Source organism: Vicugna pacos, chromosome 10 (genome assembly GCF_048564905.1).
Source record: "Vicugna pacos chromosome 10, VicPac4, whole genome shotgun sequence".
Lineage (NCBI taxonomy): Eukaryota > Metazoa > Chordata > Mammalia > Artiodactyla > Camelidae > Vicugna > Vicugna pacos.
In genome coordinates, this window is record NC_132996.1 from 59,998,379 (window position 1) to 60,022,888 (window position 24,510).

The 24,510-nt window shown below is 37.1% G+C and overlaps 1 protein-coding gene across 14 annotated transcripts in view; it reads right to left on the reverse strand.

Annotated features, from left to right (window-relative positions):
• The window catches only part of PHF21A (PHD finger protein 21A), a 170,914-nt gene extending 146,785 nt beyond the window's left edge, over positions 1-24,129 (reverse strand). For 9 of the 14 annotated variants that reach the window (XM_072969859.1, XM_072969856.1, XM_072969857.1 and 6 more), the window contains exon 1: positions 23,822-24,129. The gene's annotated coding sequence lies outside the window, so the exon portion shown is untranslated. Of the gene's footprint in view, positions 1-20,842; positions 21,024-21,639; positions 21,699-22,623; positions 23,033-23,821 lie in introns of those variants that run through there. The other 5 variants (XM_072969849.1, XM_072969852.1, XM_072969846.1 and 2 more) reach the window with 4 other exon arrangements.
• Positions 24,130-24,510: the final 381 nt, after the last annotated feature.

The following is a 24,510-nucleotide window of genomic DNA, read 5'->3' on the forward strand; positions in this document are numbered from 1 at the left end:
ATACATTCAAAACATGTTAAGTTGGAGTAAATGAAATAATGTTTGCTTTTAGAGATGAATACTATCTTGCTAACATAACTTCTCATGATTTTTTGCATACTGAAGATTGTTCACCTCTCCAGAACTTCACAGGTAGTTGCCTTAATTAGAGCTGGTAAAGAAATGAATCATTCAGATATCTGATATGATTGTAAAACTTAAAATACCATCAATAAATCAAAGGTGATTAATAACTATTTTGTAAGTACCTTTTGCAAAATATCTAAAACCTTTGTGTATGAAGAATATACATTAAACAATAAACAAATTTTGCAGAGAAAAATTTCAACACTAAATCATGTTTTAAATCAGACTAAAATCCACCCCACTACAAATTTTGAATGATTAAGTTTATAGTCTGCGCTCAATCATAAATTTTGATAAGGGACTAGAATAGCACAGATAATTGTCATTCAAAGACACTATGAAATGTCACCTTACACAGAAGATTCAATCTCTCCTCTTCTACTACACCAAGCTGATACACTAATTTTATATACAGTAAGTTTTTTTGCTTTTTATCTGCCTTTCCTAACTTCTAATAGAGAGTATAACAAGTTTGAAATAAATTTAAATGCAAATAAATGCTCAGAACAGAAAGCAGAGTCCTGCTAATGAGATTTAGCCTGTTAGACCTCAATATCATAATTGTCCTTCTCTCTCCCATCCCTCTTAATCCTACCCTCTCATAGACATCCCTCTAGCAAGCACTTCTCCCCTCACTCTCAAGAAGCATCAATTTTTCTCTCATTACTGGATCATTTTGTTTCTTCCATCTGGGAAAAAGAAAAGCCCATGACTCCATATCCTAATCTCTAGTTATTGTCCCGTATCTATGCTCCCATTTATAGCAAAACTTCCAGAAAGAGTTAACCAAAGTCACTGTCTCTAGTTCCTCTCCTCTCATTCTCTACTGAACCCACTCCACTAGGGCATCTGCCTCCTTCAATCTTGTTAAAATCACCAGTGATGATCTCTCTGTTCCTAAATCCAGTAGTAAAGTCTCAGCCTTCATTTCCTTGTTTGATCAGTATTATTTGACCCAGTTGATCATTCCTTCTTTCTTGAAACCCTTTCGTCTCTTGACTCCCAGGACACCACCCATTCTTGATTTCCTTTCTAAATTCTCTAGCCACTTTTCTGGGTTTCTTCTGCTAGTTTTTTCTCATCTCTCAAGATCTCAAAATGTTGAACTGCCCCAGGGCTCAGTTCTTTGAACACTTCCTATTAGGTAATCTCACCCAGTCTTATAGCTACAGAAGGATCTGTATACTGGTGACTACCAAATTTTCATCTCCAGCTCACACCTTTCCCCTGATTTCCAAACTTATATATCAAACTGCTCACTCAACACTTGTCAAATTGGCTTCTCAAGCTCAGTAAGTTAAAAACTAAATTCCTGACTACCTATCCCCCAACTCCTCCCCAGAGTCACCCCCATTTCAATAAATGGCAACTCCATCCTTTCAGGTCAAAACCTTAAAGTCATCAATGACTCCTCTTTTTCCCACACCTTACATCCAATCAAGTAACTAACCCTCTTGCCTCTACGTTCAAAATACATAGACATTGACCATTTGTTTCAGCACTGCAACCACCTCCTTGGTCCAAGTCACCATCATTATTCACCTAGATTATTGCAATAGCCTCCTAATCCATCTCATGACTTCTATCTTTATCCCCCAAAGCCTATTCTCTCAGTAGCCAGAGTAACCGTTTTAAAATCTACGACAGATCTGGTTACTTCTCTGATCAAAATATCAATGGCTTCCCATCATACTCAGAAAAAAAAGCTGAAGTCCTTTACAATGGCCCACAAGGCTCTAAGTGATTTGGGCCTCTGCTACTCTCAGTCCTCATTTGCTCCCCTCTCCCCACTGCTCAATCTACTCCAGCCACACTGGCCTCTTTTCTGTACTTCAAAAACTCCAAACAAGTTTCCTTCTCAGGGCTCTTCTACTTGCTTTTCCCTATAGCTGCAATGCTCTACCTCATCAAATATCTTCATGGCTCACTCCCTCAAAATGTTTAGGAAATATACAGCAGTTTCAAGAGTAGAATACCAAAATAAAGACTACAACAACCCTCCCCCAACTTTCACTTTAGGGATGCTCTTTCTTATACCAAGAATACTCTTTTTCACCTTCTCTCTGCCTATCCAAATCTCACCCAGTCCAGATAAAGAGACTAACTGATTAATGCAGACCTTCCCAATTCCCAGTTCTCCCTTCTTTGAATTCTCAAAATGTTTATCATCTCTTATGCCTCTTAGAATTTAACCACTTACTGTCTCATACTGGAACTTATGTCTTATTTCCCTAACAAGATACACACGTACATACGAGTACAGTAGAAATAATGCCTTGCACAAGTAGAAGGAGGGTATAGCTCAGTGGTAAATTGTGTGCTTAGCATGCACAAGGTCCTAGGTTTAATCCCTAGTACCTCCACTAAAAATAATAACTTTAAAAATACATAAATAAACCTAATTACCCCCTCCAAAAAAAGAAAAGAAATAATGTCTTGCACAATTAGTTCTCAAACTTAGATCAGGATAACTCTAAAACTTCAAAAAATATATAGATTCACAGGCCATACCCTTAAAGATTCTAAATTCATTATGTCTGATTTGGAGACCAGATATCTGTATATTTTTAAAGTCCTCCTAGACGATTCTGATGGGTAGACAGGATTAGGAACCACTGTCTTATAGTCCTCTATTTCCTTCCATACCTAGGAAAGTAGGCCTTTAAATAGTCTAAAGACAGAATGGACATCCCAAAGTACCAGATCCATACTTTTATTTCATCCAAGAAGTCTGGATGACTAGCCAAAAGCTACAAAGAGAATAAAAGGCAAAATCCAGTCTAAAACCAAGACATACTTCTCTATCTAGGCATCCATTAGACTATGCATAAATAAATGAAGTAATAAAAATCCATAATTCAGATAGGCATAGTAAACAGTGATTATCTAATACTTGACCAGTGATTGCAACATCCATGCACTAAGACAGTGCACGTTATTAGCTTCAAGATGATTAAAAACGTGAGCAACATTAGCTGACAAAAGACTTAAAAGGCTAGAGAGTAATCGTGGAAAGGCTTACATATAAAAAAGTTAACTTTTACTAAGTCTTCTTATAATATTTACAAAAAACCTGTAAAAATTTTGTAGTTGAGAAGTATTAGGAAAAAATAAATAGAAAAAAAATCTTCACCATGCTATAAAGCACAAAAATCCTTATTCATAAGCATCCACAGTTCACAAAGGTGTGAATGTTTTCTGAGTCTAATCATCGTAACATAAACTTAATTACAGATCAGACTTAGTAAATTACCCCATATCCCAAGACAACTCAAACTCTTATCTTAATAATCAGTTAACCTCAGGACCAAAATTCTTGCCATCAACAACAAAAAACAACTCAAGTATCTATAAATCATTACAAAAGAGTTTGGATTTATCCTGGTGTATAGGGATTTAAACAAGTACCTCCTATTAACACTAATGGGAGTTCTGGGTGTAAACCATAGGCACCAAGGAGGAGGATCAAGGCCCAGCACTGCATCTGTGAAAACCCTTTCTGTTGCACTAACTGCAACTACTGGGAGTTGTTCTCTCAGAGATGGGATAATAGACCCAAATTCCTATGTCTCCAAAGCACAAAGATAATTCAAATAAAAGTCACTAAGGAAGGTTACTGGTAAACACCTGATTTTAAAAATATAAAAGAAAAAACTAAACTAAAAGAACAATTAACATATAAAGAAAATTTTTATAAAATAGCACCAACATGCACAGAAGAAACTTATAAACTGCTGGAGATAAAAAACCTCACAAAAAAATTCAACAGAATTAAAACAACCAAATTTTTAAAAATTAGAGCACGGAAAACTCAACTGTAGCCAGAAGCTTGTCCAAAGAAACACAATCACACACGCGGACACACACAAACAAAAAAACTGCTTCCCTGATGGAGCCTTCCGTACACCACAACCCTTGCTTTTAAAACACAGAAGAAAACTCCTGCTGCATTGATAGCCAGGAATAATCACAGAGTACTTTCAGACAAACGGATAACAATCACAAGCTGCCAAGGACGGCCAAAACTAACTAAATAAAAATTATAGCACCTTATTGTGTTCCATACTGCCTCACTTCTCAATATAGCACTGCTATACTCACCAGGCTAAAAAATGAGCAGGTGCCTTTCAGGCTACAAAAAAATTAGTGAGACACACACACACCCCAATCACAAACACAAACACAAAGGGAATGATGGTCTTTCACATGAAGGGGCTTAAGAAATGCAAGGCTTTGCTGTAGGCTCAGAAAACTAAGAGGAGGCCTTACTGCAGCAGTGAGGATAACGCCAAGGTTTATCCCAAATCCACATTCAAAGACTAAAAGAATTCACACTTATTTCAATTAAAAGGCTTTGAAAACAATCCTTTTTTTTAATGAAAGAGGAAATTAAGATTTTCCCCATTTCTATCCCCAGAAGAAAATTAGAATCTTTCTCTCTGAATACACAGGTTTAGCTCCACAACACTAATGAAAAAGAACCCTGACTTAAGGCCTGAAAACTAAAAATGGTTTCACAATATTCACATTAAAAAAGAAAACCCATGAAGTGCAACATATTGATTCTTTATCATCACTGCTATCATTAATAAACATTGAGCTTTTTATCTGTACTTTGAAATGTCAATGAGAAATTGAAATGGCTACAATATGCCAGGGATTTTAACTTTTGAAACAAAAACCCCAAAGAAACAGGAGTCTGAGGCATAAAGCCTCAATCTTGCTGGTAAGTAAGTGGTCCTAAAACTTGAAAGTGAAAGCAATACAGACCAAAAAAAGAAGTTTGCTTGATATTAATGCTAGCCTTTAAAACCAAAACTATGTTCTGTTACAGAAGACCGAAATCAGGGCTTCCATTAACCTTGTTTAAAAAAAAAATCCCATGAGCATGGATTTTTTTCCTACGTCTCTTCATCAGAGCAGCATGGGGTCCCATTAGGCACCCTATTTTACTTCCACCTTATAAATAACGTTAGCTATTCGCTATTTCCATGGAAACCAAGTACAGAGAAACCCACTTATATGAATACCGGTTAAAGGAATAAGTTTTATTTTAGAAAGGTTTCACTGCTCTAGATGAACTCTACTGGGGAATACTACAACGTTGTCATAAGTATAATTTTTTAAAAGATATCTTCGATATAGAGGGAGCTTATTAAGAGTCCTGTTAAATAAGTATACTCCTTGCACTAAACTAAACATGCCAAACAACAACATAATGTGAGAAGACACCTTTTCAATGCACTGCACAGGGGTTTAGATGCACAACTACCAATGACTATGCTTCTTCAGGCATTGGGGTGGAATAATTATCCCTATGGGTCTAATTTAAACTAATAAAAGCTGGGAAATTTAGATATGAGGCTACCATCACCTCGTAGTAACTAGTAATGAACAGGATCCACAACTGAAGACATATGCACAATTTGTTACCTCTCCAAAGAGAAGCAAACAATGACTTAAGTTCTAAGTTCCCAATCACTCACTGTTTACCAGGTCCAGGGATAGCAGGTAGTCAAAATTTCCTCCTCAACAAACTATTTCACAAGTTATAATATGTATTCCTTAGTTAGTCAATACATACACTTATGTGATACAGAAATAGAATATGCAGAAGGAGAAACGCAGAACAAGATTTAGTGATTTCCAACTTTACACTAACTTAAATATTTCCCAACACTCAAGAAACAATCATTAGTGGCCCATACAAAGGTTGCAGATAGGCAAATGTACCTAAAGTGAAACTCGTAAGAATAATAAATTCAAACCTAATAAACTTGAGTTTCCAAAGACAGGGTAGTAAGAAAACTAAAATCTTTCCAGAAGATACTGTTCTCCATTAAGCTGGTGGTGGCTCAGACATCTTCAGTAAGTTAAAAGACAAATGAAAGCAACATTATCCTAAAAGGTGATTATCAGTATTAAATTTACAGTGTATGAAAAGAGTTAACATTTGTGCACATACACTTTTCCTCCTCTGAGTATACAAACTTATCTATCTGTACTACATGCTAAAACATAAAATTACTTTCCTTGTACGTTTCATACTGGAAAGTTTGCAAAATGCTGGTAATTGTTGAAGCTGGGTTAACAGGTATGTGGGATTTGTTAATATTACTCACTCTACTGTGTATGTTTTTTAATTTTCATAAAAAGTAGTTCTTTTAAAATCCTTTAAAGTTAAGGCTCTTGTCTCAAATATGTTTTTTTCTGTGTGTAACTGAATAATGGATGAAATGCCTGGTATAGATCTTAGAAGCTACTGAATTTAAGTCCAACATAACCATTAACATGTAACCACAGCTAATTTCCAAATTTTACTTTTCTTACCAAGACAATTCAGTTAATAGTTAAAAACCACTAGGAGAAATCTCAAAAGGAAAGGGTCTGCTATTTTCGAAGTACTAACAATGAAATGAAAGCCATCAATGCATAATAACAAGGCATCATAGCCATATTTCGTACTTTACAAACTATAGAAAGAAATTATACTAGCCCTCTCTACTACTAAATCAAAATACTTTCAGAATCAGCAACACCAACATTTCCATTTTCTTCTCCAGTTAGGTCCACAGGACTACAGAAGGCAATCTAATAAATTAATACTTCCTATTTCCTTTATCTTGGTTAAGTAACAAGGCTACCTCCTCCCCAACTATGACCCCACTCCACTCCTACCAGAAAATACAGCAACTTCTGAGGGAAAAAGTTCTTTTTCTATTCTCTCCCTTAGTCCAGTTAGAAAATGTATCAAAAACACTGTTACTGTGTAAGTGATTTTAAGCTACTTGTTTTATCCAACTCCTGGCTGAGGGCCCTAAATGGAGAGGTCCACAAACTGTTAAAGCCTTAAGGTCTTGATAACAGCTCTTTCTGTTCAAAAACTAGTAATTACAATGGTGTTTTGTTTTGTTTTGTTTTTAAGAGAAATAGATTAAGATGGTGGTTGTTTTGGAGGGAGTGATGATCAGCAGACAGGGAATAGCATATGCGGAGAAGAGACAGCAAAGACAGTAAAGAAGCGGGGAGAGGAAAGCGATGGTGGGCCTGTGCGCGGCCAACTGCTGGCGGCAACCCTCTAGAAGATGCAGCACTGAAGCCGACAGGTTTCTGCACAAGTATAACGGGACTCCAGCCCTGTCATAAGTAGCCTAACTTTTACAAATTAGGCAGGGACAAAATGACTTTCCACATTGTGTATTTCTTTAAATCAACCCCAAAGATACCATGAGGTCTATTTTCTAACCCCTGTTATTTGTTAAAACGAAATACCAATACGCTCTAAACTTTTTACAATTCCACTCAACCAAGAGGAGCAAATTTTATAGGCCCTGTGTATGGGCTGAAGTAAAGAAAACTTTATATTATACATATGCTATGCTAATTTAAAACTACAAAGCTTTACTTACTGACTACTCTAGCTATTGTAAAGTGACATAATTTTTTAATTGAAAAAACACTATATAGCTGGCTATAAAATTACTTAATTTTTAAAATATTTGTTGAGCTAAAGTATAGCACTTCATTAAAACAAACTTGTTGGAATTTCTGCTCAGAAAACAGAAACAATGTTTTAAGAACACAGACAACATAAAATATAGTAAATACGTCTATCTACCTACTAGGCCTTTATCAAAATAGTGCAGGTGGGTAAATGAGAACAAAAAGTTAATGGAAGTTATTTTTCTATTTTTAACTCAAATGCTCACTAGTGGTAACATATACCATATTCAGGATGTTTTGGTAAGCTATTACAACTATATTTGTTGAATCCCAGGAAAAAAACTATATAGATCAAAGATCAAAACAGTTTTAGATCCAAATTGGCAGTGAACAAATAAAATTAATTTTATTTCATACTTAGTGATCATTCTACTTTCCTCAACTACTGGTTTCTCTTACCAGATAGATATATACACTTATACAGACCTTCATACTAATGGATATATTAAAAACTCTAATTCTTCACCAAAAAAAAAAAAAACTTAATTCTGAGATCACTGTAAGGCAGAGACCTAAAGTATGGCTTTTCTCACGATCAACTTGTTCTCAAGCCTAGTTTCTTTCTAGGCTCAATGCAAGTAACATATGATGATTAAATATAGAAAGAAAAATAACAATTACTATAAGAAAAGACCAAGCACCAGATGAAAGGAAATTTCACAAAGGCAAAATGCCCAAAAGCAGAAGGCAAATAAAGTGTGTCCATCATTACTAGAAAGCATTTGCATGCCACTTTTATATCTCTGGGGTTCTACACTTGTTTCCAATAGTTATTACACCAAGCATGTGTTCTCAAGGGTTAAACAAACACAAATAATTTGTCCTGAGCAGTAGTCCCAATGGACTGACCAGCTGATTAGCATTTTGGACTTGTGACTTATACTGCCTAGCCTATTAGTGCCTTGACACTAAGTGACCTACTGTAAACTGCACCAGTATCTTGATGCAAAAAAAAAATCTTTTATCACTAAGAATTTTAATAAAGTGCCCTGAAGTACTTTTTAAAGTCTCAGTTAAAACATATGCCCATGTATTTTATATTTCTCTCAGTGATTTTCACAAATAAGAATTTAGTAGATCACTTTTACCATCCATACCTTTTCTCATCATGACACTTCAGAAAAAAACCCTCCTTTCTACCTAAGTTGTTCCATATTTACTCTTTTCCCATAAATTTTTAGTGGGACTGTAACAGTAAGAATGATAAAAGCAGATATTCCTTATCAAATGTTTTAAGATTTTCCCATTTTATCTTCACATCAATCCAAGGAGGGTGGTATTATCATCCCTATGTCATGAGTAAAGAAACTGAAGTCCAAGTGAAGAGTACAATGCTTGGTATACAGCATGTACAGGAGACATCTTTGTTGAAGGGAGCATAAATAATTAGTCCAAGTTCACACACTCAACTTCAAGTGGTTGTACTGAGATTCCAGTCAGACCCCAAGCTAAGGCTTGGTCAGACCCCAAGCTCAGGCTCTTTTCCCACTATGCAACATTTGTTTCAAGCCTTAAGAAGAGAAGAGTCCAGAATTAAGGTTAAGTAACAGTAGCTACCATTTATTTAGCGCTTACTATGTGTCAGGCACTTATTTATTCGTCATAACAACCTCAGAATAAGGTACATTATTTATTCATATTTTAAAGGTGAATAAACTGAAGCAGAGGCATGGAGGGTGAAATGATTTGGCCATTGTCACAGAATTAATACAAAGCCAGACTGAGCAGAGCAAAGCCAGGATCTGAGCCTATGAAGACTGGCTCAAGCTCCAGCACCCATACTCTTAACCACTGTGCTCTACTGCCATGCTGAAAACTTCCCTTCACTTGAATTGCATGAAAACAAAACTTTAACCTTTTCAACAAAATTACTAAATTGTAAGTCTTTGCACTTCCACTAACTGCGAGAACCGGTAGTGCTTTTCTGAGTATGAGCACCAGACTTCTTTACAGGCACACAGGATATGCCCCTGGTGATTAGATCATTGCACTGCTCGGGAAGTGGCACACTGTAAATCTGGTTAAGAGCCCCCAGCCCATCTCTCGCCACACTCAGACCCACACTAACCATGCATTGCAAGAAATAGGCAATTCAGAGATGTCCCAGTGCAATCTTCTACAAAATGAATGTCACTCTGGAAGTATCCAAGTATGTACAGTACCCTTCTATCACCCTTTCTTCTTCTTCCCAAACAACATAAAAAACATAGCAAAAGGAATGAATGAATCTCAGCTACTTAAAAATCACAACAAATGTCCAATGATAACTACAAATTTAAATGAGAAAAAAATGCAAAATTCTTACAGTTTTGTAACTTTTCCAAATTCTACATTCAAAAAGCACTAGGCCTCTTTGAAAGCCTCAATTCTTAGACTACCTTATTATCATAAATGTGCCTTGAAGGGTATAGAGAAAAGCCCATTTTTGCCTCAGATTCTTTATATATTGATATGCATATTAAAACAAGAATCATTACTGTTAGATTACAAGTTATTGGACTCTTACCCTAATATCTATTAGTGTGACAATGCATTTAATAACATAAAACAAAAATATTAAGCATGGATTTAATATCTGTATATTCACATGTAACATACACAGAAAATAAATATACAGAGAAACGGGTCTGGACCTGGAGGTACTGAGAACTTGACACAATGAGAACAGAAACTACTGCAGCTCCCTCCATTGACATCGTAAAGTTGCCACATTTTCTGGGCTCTCTTTTGAATTAATGTGGCATCTGTTCCAAGCACAGCATGCTAACATTTTACTAAAAGATATTTTCATTCTACATTTGTATCTGGTTTGCTTTTTAATTTGAACTCCTGTTTTATTTCAGTGGTCATTATTTCTTTATACCAAGTTGTCAATTTGGCATTCCTGATCTATCTCCCCTGAGCATAAAAAGGGTGGGGAGGAACCATCAGCTTAAAACCCTCTAACAGCAATAATTACAATATGCTTTGCATATAGATTAAATAAAGAAAATAAGCACCACAAAGATTTTTTGTGGGCTTTTTAGTATCAGGTCCTGATAAGCTAACGGCATCTGTTCCTTTCAGAAGAGAATTTGCTCTGAGGTATTGAGGGGGGCAGAGGGGTAGTAAACAAATACTAAATAGAATAATTCAAGTTACAAAGTTTGGTCTCCATGATACGATGATTTCAATAATTTTCACATATCCAACTCTATCGAGTGATAACTGCTTTTTAAGACAACCTCAAAAATGCTGCAGCAACAAGCCAAATACAACCACTTGTACTTAGCATGCATGCTGCATACTCCACAATGTTACGTCACATCAGGCACGGAGAAGACGCTTACCAAGCTATCCTGCATGCTATAAACTGCCTAACAACAACAGAAAAAGGCAATGCCATCTCCATAGTGGGAGTAGGAGCTGTCCGGGTAGGCCAGCCTTTTCCTTTTGGTCAACTCTGAAGAAAACAAATAAGGCCTACATTTCTGTCTTTTAAGCTAACCTCTCTCAAGGCCTTTACTCTCGATCTTTCAGCCTTCACAGAAAAAAAGGCTGTTTCTTTAAAATTAAAAAGCTGTAAAAGATCACTCCAACTTAAAAGCCCCACATCTTGTACCAATTGTCCTTCAGGTGTCCCCATGGCTACCTCTTCTGCCGAAGAAGAAAGGCCTATCTAGAACGTTAGTCTCCAAGTGGGTGTGCCCATCCTGGGGAAGGAAGGGGGCCACGGGAAGAAATTATCACAACTTATTATTCTTAAATCTCATCCTTTTAAAGTTTCAAATTTCCTGTATGTTTTATAACACACATAAAATACCAGGTTCAGGAAATTATATATAAATATACATTTACTGGTGGCCATAGGATTTAAAAGTTTGGGTACTACAGAAGACCAAATCTAGAATAACAAAGTTAGGAAAATTAGGCTCTGCTATTAACTTATTTAAATTCTTGTCTCTGCCTCAGTTTACCATCCACGACATGAACTGAGGCATTTGTACACTTATAAAACTATTATGAGAAATAATAAAATACTCTTCTCCAAGGTATGGTCTGAGCCACACAAAGTGAAAAGCACTATGAATGCTACCAATGAGAAATACCCTTAACTTGGCTTGTTAAAACTAGTTAACTGCTACATGCTATCAGATCCAATTCTTAGAATTTTAAGGCCATGCTTTAGCACTTTACTAAATATGGATCTAAAGAAGTATAAACCCCCTTAGATATGACTGCATTCTAGGCTTAGACTTTTTTTAAAACTTCCATAATGAAAAACTTACTACCCATGAAATAAAATTTTTTAATTTGAAAGTTACAAAAGTGAATTATGAATAATACCCTTATCAACAAGTTAAAACTCTCAAACCCTGAATCAAAAGATATTTAAAAGGTCTTGAGTATGGGGGGGGTGTGTGTGTGTGTGTGTATTTATACAAATACATATATATATATATGCACACACACACACAAAGCACCAGAAAAACTAATTATTAGCATTCAATAAATTGTTTGCACTTCCAATAATTTACCTTTTTTCCCCTTCTTTAAAAAATGCTAGGTTACCAGTACAGCATAGCACGTGAAGGTGGCTGAGTGAGCAGGGCTAGGGATGAGGGTGAGGTCTGCCGACACTACTCATATGAAAAACTAATTCCTAGGCAGTGTATCCATCATGCCAATTAAGCAGTACTGGTTTGAGTTTCTATTAATTAAAATAGTACAAGTATTTTCTTGGTTTTAAAAACTCTACTGTGTAAATGTTGAATGAATGCCTCCTAACAATCAGGAAGAGAGACTTCCAGTTTTAAAAAAGTTATCTGAAACCACAATTAATCTCTTTATAAGAAACTACCAGAATAAAATAGCAGAATTTAATTCTGAAATGATGTCTCCTAAATTACCTGTGCAGGACAAAACAAAGTTGTCATTTTACAACAATTGACATTCTTCAAAATGTTAAAAATAACAATGACCAGTTCTAAAGCATTAGGTGCAAGTAAAGAAAACAAACACACACACACACACCCCCATTAAAATGCTTTTTGCCCCATAGGTAATGATCAGTCTAGGGCATTACATTCATAACCTTAATGTTTATATATTAATCTTACCCACCTCTCTTCCTTCCAACCTCACTCCTACTTCCCACCTGAGCCTTATTTTCAAAAACAGGCAAGTTTTTAAAATAGTCACCTGAAAAACATAAACTTCAAGAGAGTATTGTGGTGTAATTCTACTTATCTTTAAAATGTATACATATTATGCACATTTAAATGCACAGGAAACTTTTTAAGTAGACTAAGAACGGGATAACTTTAGTTTTCTACTTTATACATATCTATATTGCAAGTATTACTTTAATAACTCCAATGCTCTGCTTTTTAATATTTTTTTTTGAAAAAAAAGACAGCAATCACTTCTTGGCCTTTTGGCTAAGATCAAGTGTGAAAAAAAAGACAGCATCAAACCTTCTAAAATGTTGAAAATTACATAAGGACTAACTGAAATAACCAGTGTAAAACTATCTGCATCTACTAAGGAAACATAAAATAACCTACCATGCTACAGTGCTCAACTTTCAATCTTTAAGAAAGAGATGTTAGACCCCACTCTATACTAGGTACTGTGCTTGGCAATGGGCATAAAATGATGAACAGGACATACCTATCCCAAATGCCTTCATTTCATTTCATTCCATTCCAGTGCTTACTATCTCCAGAACTTTCAACCTAACTCAACCAAAATCAGATGAAACATTTTTAAAAGGATACTTCATAGCTGTTGTCCTTTCAGTAAACTGAAAACTTTTTTAGTAATTCACTTTCTAGGTTTCTATGGGAATTACACAATTTAATACAGCATTAAGAGGAGGGGCTCTAGAATCAAACCTGGCTTGAATTCAGATTGTATCATTTGCAACCTATGTGATCCCAGGGAAGCCTTCATTTCCTCATCTGTAAAGTGGGGGTGGGGGGAGATAAGATAATAAGAGTAAATCCTCAGAATATTGCTGTGAGGATTAAAATTAAATGAGATCCTACATGTAGAAAGGCTTAGCACCACCATAATAAACACTTAGTAAATGTTAAGTTATTATTATAACAACAGATAACCTGAAAATACAAAAACTATTCACAAACTGCCAAATATTTAAAGCCTTTTATTTATGTCATTTCTCTAAGAACAAATATGTTTGTGTAAGTCTGTATATTTAACATACAAAAATATTTTTCAACATAAAAGCCCATAATTGAAACTTTTCATTACCATAATACACCAGTACATTTATGCTATTTATGATATTCATATATATATTTATATATATGATATATACACACAAATGCATCAGTGCATATTGTCAAGAACTACACTGTAGACATACATTAAGAAGTTGTCTGTTGGGGACAGGATATAGCTCAAGTGGTAGAGTGCATGCCTAGCATGCACAGGGTCCTGGGTTTAATCCCCAGTTATCTCCTCTAAAAATAAATAAATGAACATAATCACCCCCCCAAAAAAAATTTTTTTAAAAAGGAAATAAAAAGAAGTTGTCTGTTGACTGTGGTGGGGGGAACTAACTCACCAATTAATTCTAACTCACATATTTAAATTTTTAAAAATATAATCATTGTTAACACCATATAGACAAATACCTTAAAATCCAGCCATCTATTAGTGATTAGAAACTCAATTTATATATATTTCTTCAGTCTAAACCTTTCATTCATGAGTACTATCTCATCTAATCCTTTTAACAGCATAGTGAAGCAGGCTTTTACTAAAATCTTCATTTTACTACAGTACCGAGAAAACTAAAGTCCAGCTAGGCTGAATTTCTCAACAGTACAGAGTTAGTGACAGGCTTGGTCTTGAAAAAGCCAGGTCTTCTGACACCATTACAAATGTTTCATTTACAGTGGCCTGGGACATTTCCAAAAAAGAAAGAAAGAAAGAAAGAAAACTGTGCTCAATAGTTTAGGTGTGTCAGAGGACTCCACAGAGAATTACATATGGCTGCCCAATTTTTACTCTCCTTATTTCCTCTCCTTACTTTCAACTTAAGTATTTCAGGAATCACACAAGTGTGCATAACTATAAAATGTATATAAGAATTCATCCAAACTTCTTGCATCGGCCAATTAATAGTAGAGAGTATTCTCTCCCTTACACTTAGCCTTTTGAATTTAACATCTTTGTAATCTCCAAATTTATTTCATTTTAATATTAGGTATTGAAAAGACAAGTTAATATAAAATAAATAAAACCATTCATAGTGCGGAGGCATATCAGATTCCATAAATTTATGACACGTCTAAAGAATCTAATGTCCAATATACAAACATTAACAAACTTCAGTTCACATTTATGAGGAAAAATAAAGGTTAATATTATTACAGTGGGTTGGTTTGTTGTGGAAACAAGTACTTAAATAATTACTACCAAATACAGTTTTCTTAAATAAACACAACAGCCCTCAGCAGGCAATAACATTCCAGGAACTCTGCTGGAATAGACACTGACCAAGTAGGTAAGAAAGACACTTCCCTGGTTCTGCATACACTCAAACTGAGGCACCATACATCACAACTTATGCCTACATTTTTCAATATTCCCAGGTGTCCCTTTCCCTTCTCATATGGCTAAAAGCCATGTAGTTAAAAATATCCGTGAACAAGTTCAAGGGCCTAAAAGAAGTTAGTGTCCCAAAAGAGAAAAAATAATGTAAAGACTTATGATTTCTTTGAACCTAACATTTTAAGTACAACCCAGACCTGAAACTACATTTTCTTTCTGGGCTTGCTCAATGGCCTCCAATACATCAATCCTGTAACACTGTGAGCTGTGGTGATAGATCAGTTCATGCCTCTAAACACAACAGAATTTTTCTAAGGTTACATACACTGTGACACAAGGAACATTTCTGCAGGATCTTATTTTCATTAATCAACTAGTTTGGATGTTCTAACAGTGCAAACATTATGAATGAAGAAATTTTCATTATCTTTTGAACTTTCCAAAGTCAACCAAAGACCTCGGTACAGTGGCAAAGAGTACTGAATAGGCAGCACTGAATTCTGGTCAAAATTCTGCTCCTGGCTGGTTGTCTGACTTCGTGCACATATCACTTAGGGAGAAACTGAGGTGGAAGACATTTATGTACAGTGAAAAATTCTAAGGAATTACCACATAATTACCATTGGCCAAAAATCTCTAGGCCTTAGTAGAACATCCTGGGCCTCTGATCAAATAACATAAGAGAAGAAAAAATGTAAAGCATGCTATTTTTTTTTAAATAACAATAACCACTACTACTACTGCTGCTGCTAATTCTAAACACTTACTGAGCCTTTCTTACATGCCAGGCACTGTGCTAAGCACTTTCACAGATTTTAACATTTAATCTCTGCAACAATACTGATATTAGTTAATAAAGTAAGTGTATTAGAATCCTCAAAAGGACAGAAATTTTAATTTCACAAATGAAAATAAAACTATTAAAGAAAACACCTTTTTCTCTACCTTTCAGACTATACCTTTGAGTATTAAATTCACAGTAAACAATATCTATTTTCAGGAATCTGTCTTCCATTTAAAGAATACTGAGATTTAAGATGTTGACAATCATTAAATAAGAATAAAAAAAACTAAACTTAAATACTGGCCCCAAAATACCCTTCCATTCAACTTTAACTACTGAATAACTGTCCCCATTCAAAGGAAAGAGAACAGCATATATATATCAGGCTCTACAATAATGGGCTTCTAATTCTAATGCCCATACTAGCCATCAGTTAATGCTGCAATTATAAAGAGACCTATATCATCAAAGAAAAAAAAATTTACAATTGCTAAGTCAAGGTGTGAATATATACACATATATCTGTTATTTTACAAGTAAATCTTACAGTAACTGATTTTAAAAAACAGCAAACTCATCGAAGGTAAACTAAAACACTACGGTGTTTCTGAAGACTCACTTTAGAATATAAGCAGCATAATAATCGTGGTATTAGCAATCAAACTTTACTTAGCAGAAAGTTCTTACAGGCTTGGGAAGCTGTGTATAAAATGGAGTAGACAAGAGGGAAGGGTTCCCTGTGCTGTTTAAAGCAACTACAGGTCCCAGCATGCAATGCTGTAATCTGGAGCAAGGCAAAAAACCGCAGTGCATCTTGGGACTTGTAGTAAGTAAACCACTTCACCCCATCACGTAAGTTTCAACAAAGTCTGAACTATCTAGCACAAATTGACTAGAGCTTATTATCAGGGCCTGGTCAAATTCACATATAATTGTTCTTTGCTCCAGCACAGATTCTTTAGCATATACTGGAAAAAGTATCAATTAATATTTAGACCAACACTGTCACATTAGAAAAACTTTATACAGGATAAGCATACAACAGGATAAGCATAAAAAAGAAATACTTAAAAAGCAAAACAGATGCGATTACAACTTTTAAATTATATTTAAAGATACAATTTTTAAAACAATTTTTTTTGAGTCTGGCTTGATCAGTTTCAAAGCTTTCTATCCCCCTCTTCAAAAAAAGTTTTGTTTTATCGTGCTTTCTCTTAACAGTCATTCAAGTTATGTTTAATAAATAATTTTTCTTGAAGAAAATTCTCATATGAAAACATTTTCCATACTCTAATATTGCCCACTAGGAAATATATTCTTATAGTAATACATACATATATAACACCATCTCATACACATACACACACACAAAAACAAAAACCCATCATACTGAAGTTCCTCTTTTGTCAAGTCCTTAACTCAATATTTAAGCCCTCCATTCACCCCTCATTTCACACACACAAGTTTCTGAAAAGAACACTTAGAAAAAAAATTCCAACTACAGACCCTTTTTTCTCATCCTTCTAAAAACACAAAAGTTTTTTTTAAGTTAAAGTGAATAACTTTGAGCTGTAATTTATGTATATAGTTTCTACACACACCCCTATTTTCTGAAAGACTGAGGAAGGAGGCTGGGAAAGAACTAAGTGCAATCTGCATCAGGAGGCCTAACACAGGTGGTGGGTTATTTTCAGGCAACAGCACCTTCACAAACATGCTGTGGAATACAGTCCAAGAAATTCCTAACAAGGAAAGATAAGCTGGCACACAAATTTAACACAATCCAGCTAAAAATCACCTGCAACACATGCTACTACATTTCACCATGAAAGTGACAGGCTACTACAGGATCTGAAGCATCATCAATACAACATACTGTCCATAGGCCTGAGATAGCAGTTGCCATGGTTACTATCACTCACTTTTATCAGGAAATTATTGTCACTATTCTGAAGTTTTTGGTACTTATTTAAATAAAAAAAACAGTTTAGAGTTCTGACTGTTAATTGAGTGAGAGAATCAACTACTGTTTGATTTGTAAGTGTGCTGCTTTAGAGATGCACATGGTTAACAATACTTGGATCTGCAGCAGAAAAAAATCAATTCCTTTCTGCTGCTCCTTCTCCTCAAGTACTGACAGTTTGTATTCTCAACGCAGCCAAAACAATAAAACAAAACCCATCTTTTTGGCTTCTGTGTTTAAGTTATTTTTCTCCCCTAGGCCCACAAACAGAGTCAAAATAAAGCCTAGATCATCAACCTGTTAGGCCCATCCCCTTCCTATCTCCACATTATCGGTTCACTTTTTTGTCTACTTTAAAAAGCAGAAAAATATTTCCACAGATGATTCCGAAATATAGGAAAGAATACTTTCCTTCAACCAAGACCTGCTAACTCACTATTTTTTATTTAAGCGGAGGTGGGGGAGGCGGTGTACTTTGCAGTGTACTGGAGGGAGAGAAGTGAAGGGGCATTCAAACTGCCAAACAAGTGTCTAGTTTAAGAAAGTTGCTTTAGAAAAGCCCAAAGGATGACTTAAACTCACATATTATCTCTTAAAAGAGTTCCCCACCACCTCCAGTTTAAGACTGACCTGATAGACAAGCAATATAAAAGTTATTCTTAAAGGTCTACTTCAACATTCTCACAAACAGTAACTGTTCAGAAATACAATACACAAATAAGAAAAATGTGAAAGCCTACAAAATAGTATGGGCCACATATACATACAAAGAAGGAAACATACGCTATTTAAGAAATAATTATCTACAATAAATTTAATAGTGTTAACTATTACCTCTTAAAAAAAAAAAAACGTAAAGCAGCACCTGGTAAAGTTAAAGTGATCAAAATACATTGCTATGCTCCCAAAGAATATTTAGGGCCTACCAAAAAAAGTTCCTGAGAAGTCAACATAAATCATTAATATTTCCCAGCACAAATTAATATGAAGATTCAAACATATTTCAAGACATCAGCTCTGTATATAGATATAAAAGAATTCTGTCAAAGGTTAGAGACCTAAAACTTTAATCCCTTCCTTTTTTCCTTTTCAACAGTAATTAAATACAAAAGCCTTTGGCAATAAAATACTAAGGATACAAAATTTTAAAGCATATTAATATAACCCTAATGTTAGTATTTCTTCAAAAAAAGCTTTAGTATTCACTGCCTGTAGGATGAAAAAGTTAATGTTACCCTGAGAGGTTTCATTTTTATCTAAAGAGTTAAATGTTTTTCTCACCCTTCACAGAAGCAAGTTTCTATATTTAATTTCTAATTGAGGCTATTTCACAAAGAGCAGTCAATTCTGAAATTTAAGATACTGTACCTTTTGATATACTCATAAACATAGGGAATCCCAATTATCAATGTTATTTTATCTTAGTTCAAATTTGTAAACAGAGTCTATTAAGAAAGCCAGAACTCAAAACTTTGAGTTTTAAACTTTTGGGTTATTTTTATACAAAAATATTTCAGTGCACTTCTCTAGATTTGAGTAGTCATTTTCTCAGACATCCCTCTAAAGAAACAAAAATTATATACACACGTACCAAATACTAATGCATACTGATATATATATATATCTTTATCACTTTGAAACAAGTTTGAAAGGTTTAAGTTATTAAGAATTTCTCAGGAAGTAAGCAGAATCAGTCAAAACAATCAAAATATTAACCGTGACATCTGTTACTCGGTGTGTTAATACGAGTCAATAGAAGAATCTGGAAACTTAAATATTCAGTAAAATCAACTACCATCACATCAATGGAGAAATGAAGAAAAACCGTAATAGGTGATACACATTTCTACAAAAGGAAAAATGATCTTTTTGTGAATTAGGGGAAACTGCCTAGGCAGCATTTTTTAAACAAAGCTTCAAAACTGTAACAAAGAGCTTTTTGGTAACCACAGCAGAATTAAAAAAAAACACTCATAAAGTGTTCCTGGTGCACTTTTAATGCACTCATTTCTCAAATGATATAGAGAAGGTTAACATTTTTAAGACAGAAGCTTCTGCCCATGTATTAATTAGCCACCTATCTCAACAATTTAACATCTGCATGGCTTCTGACAATTTACAAAGAACTTTCACATGTATTATCTCATTTGATCTTACTGAGAAAAAAGTACAGTCTTATTCCTAGAAAACAAACAAAATTCAAAGCAGGTTCATCAAATTTTCTACACATTCCTAAGTTTTTAAAACTTTCTAAGCTACCACAGTAGCATGGTATTTCCAGTGATAAATCAATTCACTTAGCACAGAGTTTCAAAGGATCATGTGCTGTAAATGCTATGAAACTACTTTCATCTTTATTCAGTTATTGTTAAGTGTTACTAATGGACATATCAGCAATGACTTATACCCACAGATATAACTTTACTTATAGTTCAAGAATCTTAGTCTTTAGAGGCCAACTCAAATGCATCAACCAAATGTATTTATAAATTTATAAGAATTTATCTACTAAGATCACTGTCCATAGACTGGAGGGAAAAAAACACAAAAAGTCTAAAAATTTTTCTATACAATATTTCCCTAATCAAAATTTCAAATACTCTGTATCTTACTCGTATGAATATTATAGGAATGACCACAAAACTTAAAGCCCAAGTCATACCAACTACTTTTGTTTCTAGCCATTGCACATAATTTTTTAAAAAAGTGTTCAACATCCCACTCATCAAAAAGAAACTAACTCCTCTTCAAAATAAAATAATTCTAACAGCACTCTGTACCTAAGGGCAGTATCCTTAAGCTATCCACAATAAGCAATCTGCTTTGTGTAATACAGTTAGCAGGTAAAAAGCAGTCAAAGATTTCAGTTTCAAATGGAAAATGTAATTTTTCAATGGACTTACTCAAAAATCTTTCTGGTACTTTAAAGTGTTAATCCTGTTGCTTAGCTGAAGCTAAGTGGAGCTGTAATAAGTAGCAAGACCCTCAAATTTCAGAAATTTCCTTTCTTGCTGTAGCACCTCCTGCTGGGTAACATTTAGAGTTCTTCATGTAAGCAGAAGAAGAGTATTTCTGAGGCAGCTCCTTCCAGATGATTGAATGAGAAAAAGGACAGACTCTTCAAACCTAAAGAAATAGGGCCCTGTCCATCACTTACACTTCTTAAAAATAAAATTTGGCACAGGTAGGAGCCTATTACTATTACTATTTCAGTTTCATAAAGACCTGCATGAGTCCAAAGTGTAACATGTTTAAATAAAGTTTGCAAAATTATCTAAAAACTATCTTCAGAAGCACTCAAGCAAAAGACTATTAAGGCCATCCAAGCAATGCCAGTCGTATTGCAAATACTATTAGGTTAAAAAAAAAAAAAAAAGAAGTATGACATTAAAAAAAAGCATCTGGAATATTCTGAACATGTTAGCCATAAGTTTGTGTTTTGAGAATTTTCTGCACTATTACTATGCTCTTTGTTTAAGGATAGTTGTACATCTACAAAGTTTTAAGTACAGAAAATTTTTTATAAACATGAGCATAACTGCACACAAAAATTTCATCTTTGCCATCAAAAGATGTGTCCTGAGATTTTAAAATGCATTCTTTAGACATTTTAAATGGCCCTCAATAAGCTAGTTTTAAGCCCACAATGTAGATTCCATATACAAATGGAGACCGAAAAAAAGAATAGAAAGGAACTTACCAAAATCAAAATGAATAACAGTATTTCCAGTAAAAATGTAGTAACAGTTTCCTACAATGCTGTGAAACCAAGTAAATTGTGAAACTTAAAAAAAAAAGGGGGGGACCAGTCTTCAAAAACCAAAAGTAAGGCTGACCTATTTATTTCTACTGCCCAAACGTGAATGAACACCAGATGTAAACAAACAACAGAAACACTGAAAAGTATACTTAGATATCTTAGCCCCAGTTTCAGACCCCTTACCAGGCCCTCAACGAAGCTACAGATGTTGATGAGTATCCTCTCTAAAAGGAGATTTTCAAGCTCTGCGCCCTAAAGAACCCCTATAAAGTGTGCCTATGAAAAGGCTTCCTTCCTAGAGTGCATAACTGCTTTAAAAAAAAAAAACTTTCATCAGCCCAAATTAATCTGATTCTAATATTCAGCTATCAATTATTAATACATAAATGTTCTTCCTTCTCTAACGTCCCCAGCTTAAGCATCTACATTCCTGACACCTACTACTAACAAAATGCACAGCTCGCATCCCAGCTATGGGGCAAATCTTTGAAATCCAAAACACAGCCACAAAGTTCACTGTCAAGGCCAGTGCTAAGGCCCACACACGCCCGGACCTTAACTCACATTTGAAATTCTAAAAAGCCATACTTGCAGAGACATCATTTAAAACAACACAATGTGGACGTGCAGAGTAAGATCCTCTACTTCAAGACCTAAACAAAGAATATTTCAACATATGACCGGAATATGATGACACCAGATTCACCAATGAAAACAAAACCTGCCTACCATTAGCAGTCGTACCCTCATCTCAACAACTCAACTACTTAGAAATCACTCTCTGCACATCTGCACCCCACAACCGGCGTGTGGCCTTCTGCGGGGGTGCAAACCACAGACAAAGTTGAAAGGAGACATTCTTCCCCTGGTGCCCAATCGCGATATCAACCCCTCCCCTACCAGGGCCACCTTGCTGCTACCCACCATCGCGAACGTGGTCAGGGGAAAAAAAGAAATCCTAACAGCACCGCTCAGCAGAATAAAGAGACCAAAGAGAGGATGACGAGAAGTGTTGGGAACTGCGTGCACGACGGGGCTGGACCAAACGGAAAGAGTCCCACTCCGCGCGCCCCTCCCCCCGGCGGGGGCGCGGGCGGGGGAGGGGCGGCCGCGGCCCCTCTCAGAGCGGCCTGCGGGCCCCGGCCCGCGCGGGGTCCCGGGGCGCCCCGCGGCCGCGGGCGGCGGGGGCGAGTGCGGGAGGGCCGGCCCCGGGGTGAGGGGTGCAGGCAGACTCTCCGGAATAACAAGTTGCAGAAGAAGAAGAATAAGCGGAATTTCCCCAACGCTGCTCCGGCCACCCAAGACAAATGCACCAACACACACACACACACACACACACACACACACACTCGGGCCCGGCAGCGTCAGCAGCCTCAGCTTTTTTTTTTTAAAAAACCAGATCCTTCAGTCACCAAACAAGATGGTTTTCCCAAAAAAAAAAAAAATTAAATAAATAACCATAATAAAAACTTCCCCCCGACAGCATCCCGAGGGGGGGTGGGGTGGTGAAAGAGCCCCGGCGACCATCCCTGGGCCAAGGGAGAGCTCAAGGGGGCGGACGAAGCTCCGCGCCCCCCGCCCCCGCCGGCGGCCCCCTCCCCGGCCCCCCGCCGGGACAATGTGACGCCCCCTCGCCGCCACCCCCGGCGCGCCGCCTCTGTCACCCGCTCCGGCCCAGCACTCAGCGCCCAGGCTCCTGAGGCTGCTCATAAACTTACTTCCAATTTATCCTGGGGAGGGGTGGAGGGCAGAGGGGAGGAAGGGGGAGACAAGGTTTTTCCATTGTCTTTTTTTTAGGGGGGGAGGAATAGGAAGGGCACGCAGGGGGGCGCCCCGAAGGGGAAGTTATTGCTCAAATCTCAAGTTGACTGAGGGGTCCTGCCTAGAACACCCCCCTTTCCCTCCTCCCTCCCACACACCCCTCCCCTCCCCCTCCCTCCCCCCCCACAACAAACTCCAAGCAAGCAGCCCCTGTTCCTCCCAGAGACAAACACCAGAGACAAGACAGAGAGAGAGGGAGAGGGGGAGAGGGGGAAGGGGGGAGGGAGGGGAAATAGAGCTACTCCAGAAAAAAAAGAGAGAGAGAGTGAGAAGAGAGAATGGAAAAGCTGGGATACTGCACCCTCCTGCTGCTGGCTGGCTGTCCCCCCTGGCAGCTGGAGGCAGGAACTCTGAGCAGGAGAAGCAGGAGGAGGAGGAGGAGGGAACTCTTCTTCATGGGGAGGGAGGGAGGGAAGAAGCTGGAGCTGCTGCTGCTGCTTCTGCTGCTGCTCTGGGCCTCTCGCACTTTTTAGATATTAGTGTGTTAAGATGGTAGGTTGTTCCCTTCTCCCTCCTCCTCCTCCTCCTCCTCCTCCTCTCCTCTCCCTCTCTCTCTCTCACTCACTCACTCTCTCTCTCCCTCTCTCTCTGGGCTGTTTCTTTCCTCCTCTTCCCCAGGCAAGGGGGGGGTGGGGAGGAGGGGGTGGGGGGAGGAACTGGATCCTCCTCCTCCTCCAGGAGAGACACACACAGGCCCCGGGCCGGAGTGGTGGGGGGGAATCAGAGCAGCAGGAGAGAAACTGTGGGAGACAAACAAGCCCAACTCTTCATCCTCCTCCTCCTCCTCTCAGCAGCAGCAGCAAGCACCACCAGCCCATTCACCACCCGGCCCCGGGCCGCAGCACCTCCGCCGCCTCAGCCCGGGGATCCCTCCGCCCAGGCCCAGACACACTCGCCCGCGCGGGAGCCCGCCGCGCGGCCCCGCCGGCCCGCCGCCGCCGCCGCCGTGCGCGCTCCCGCCGCTCCCGAGAGCCGGGCGAGAGGGACTGG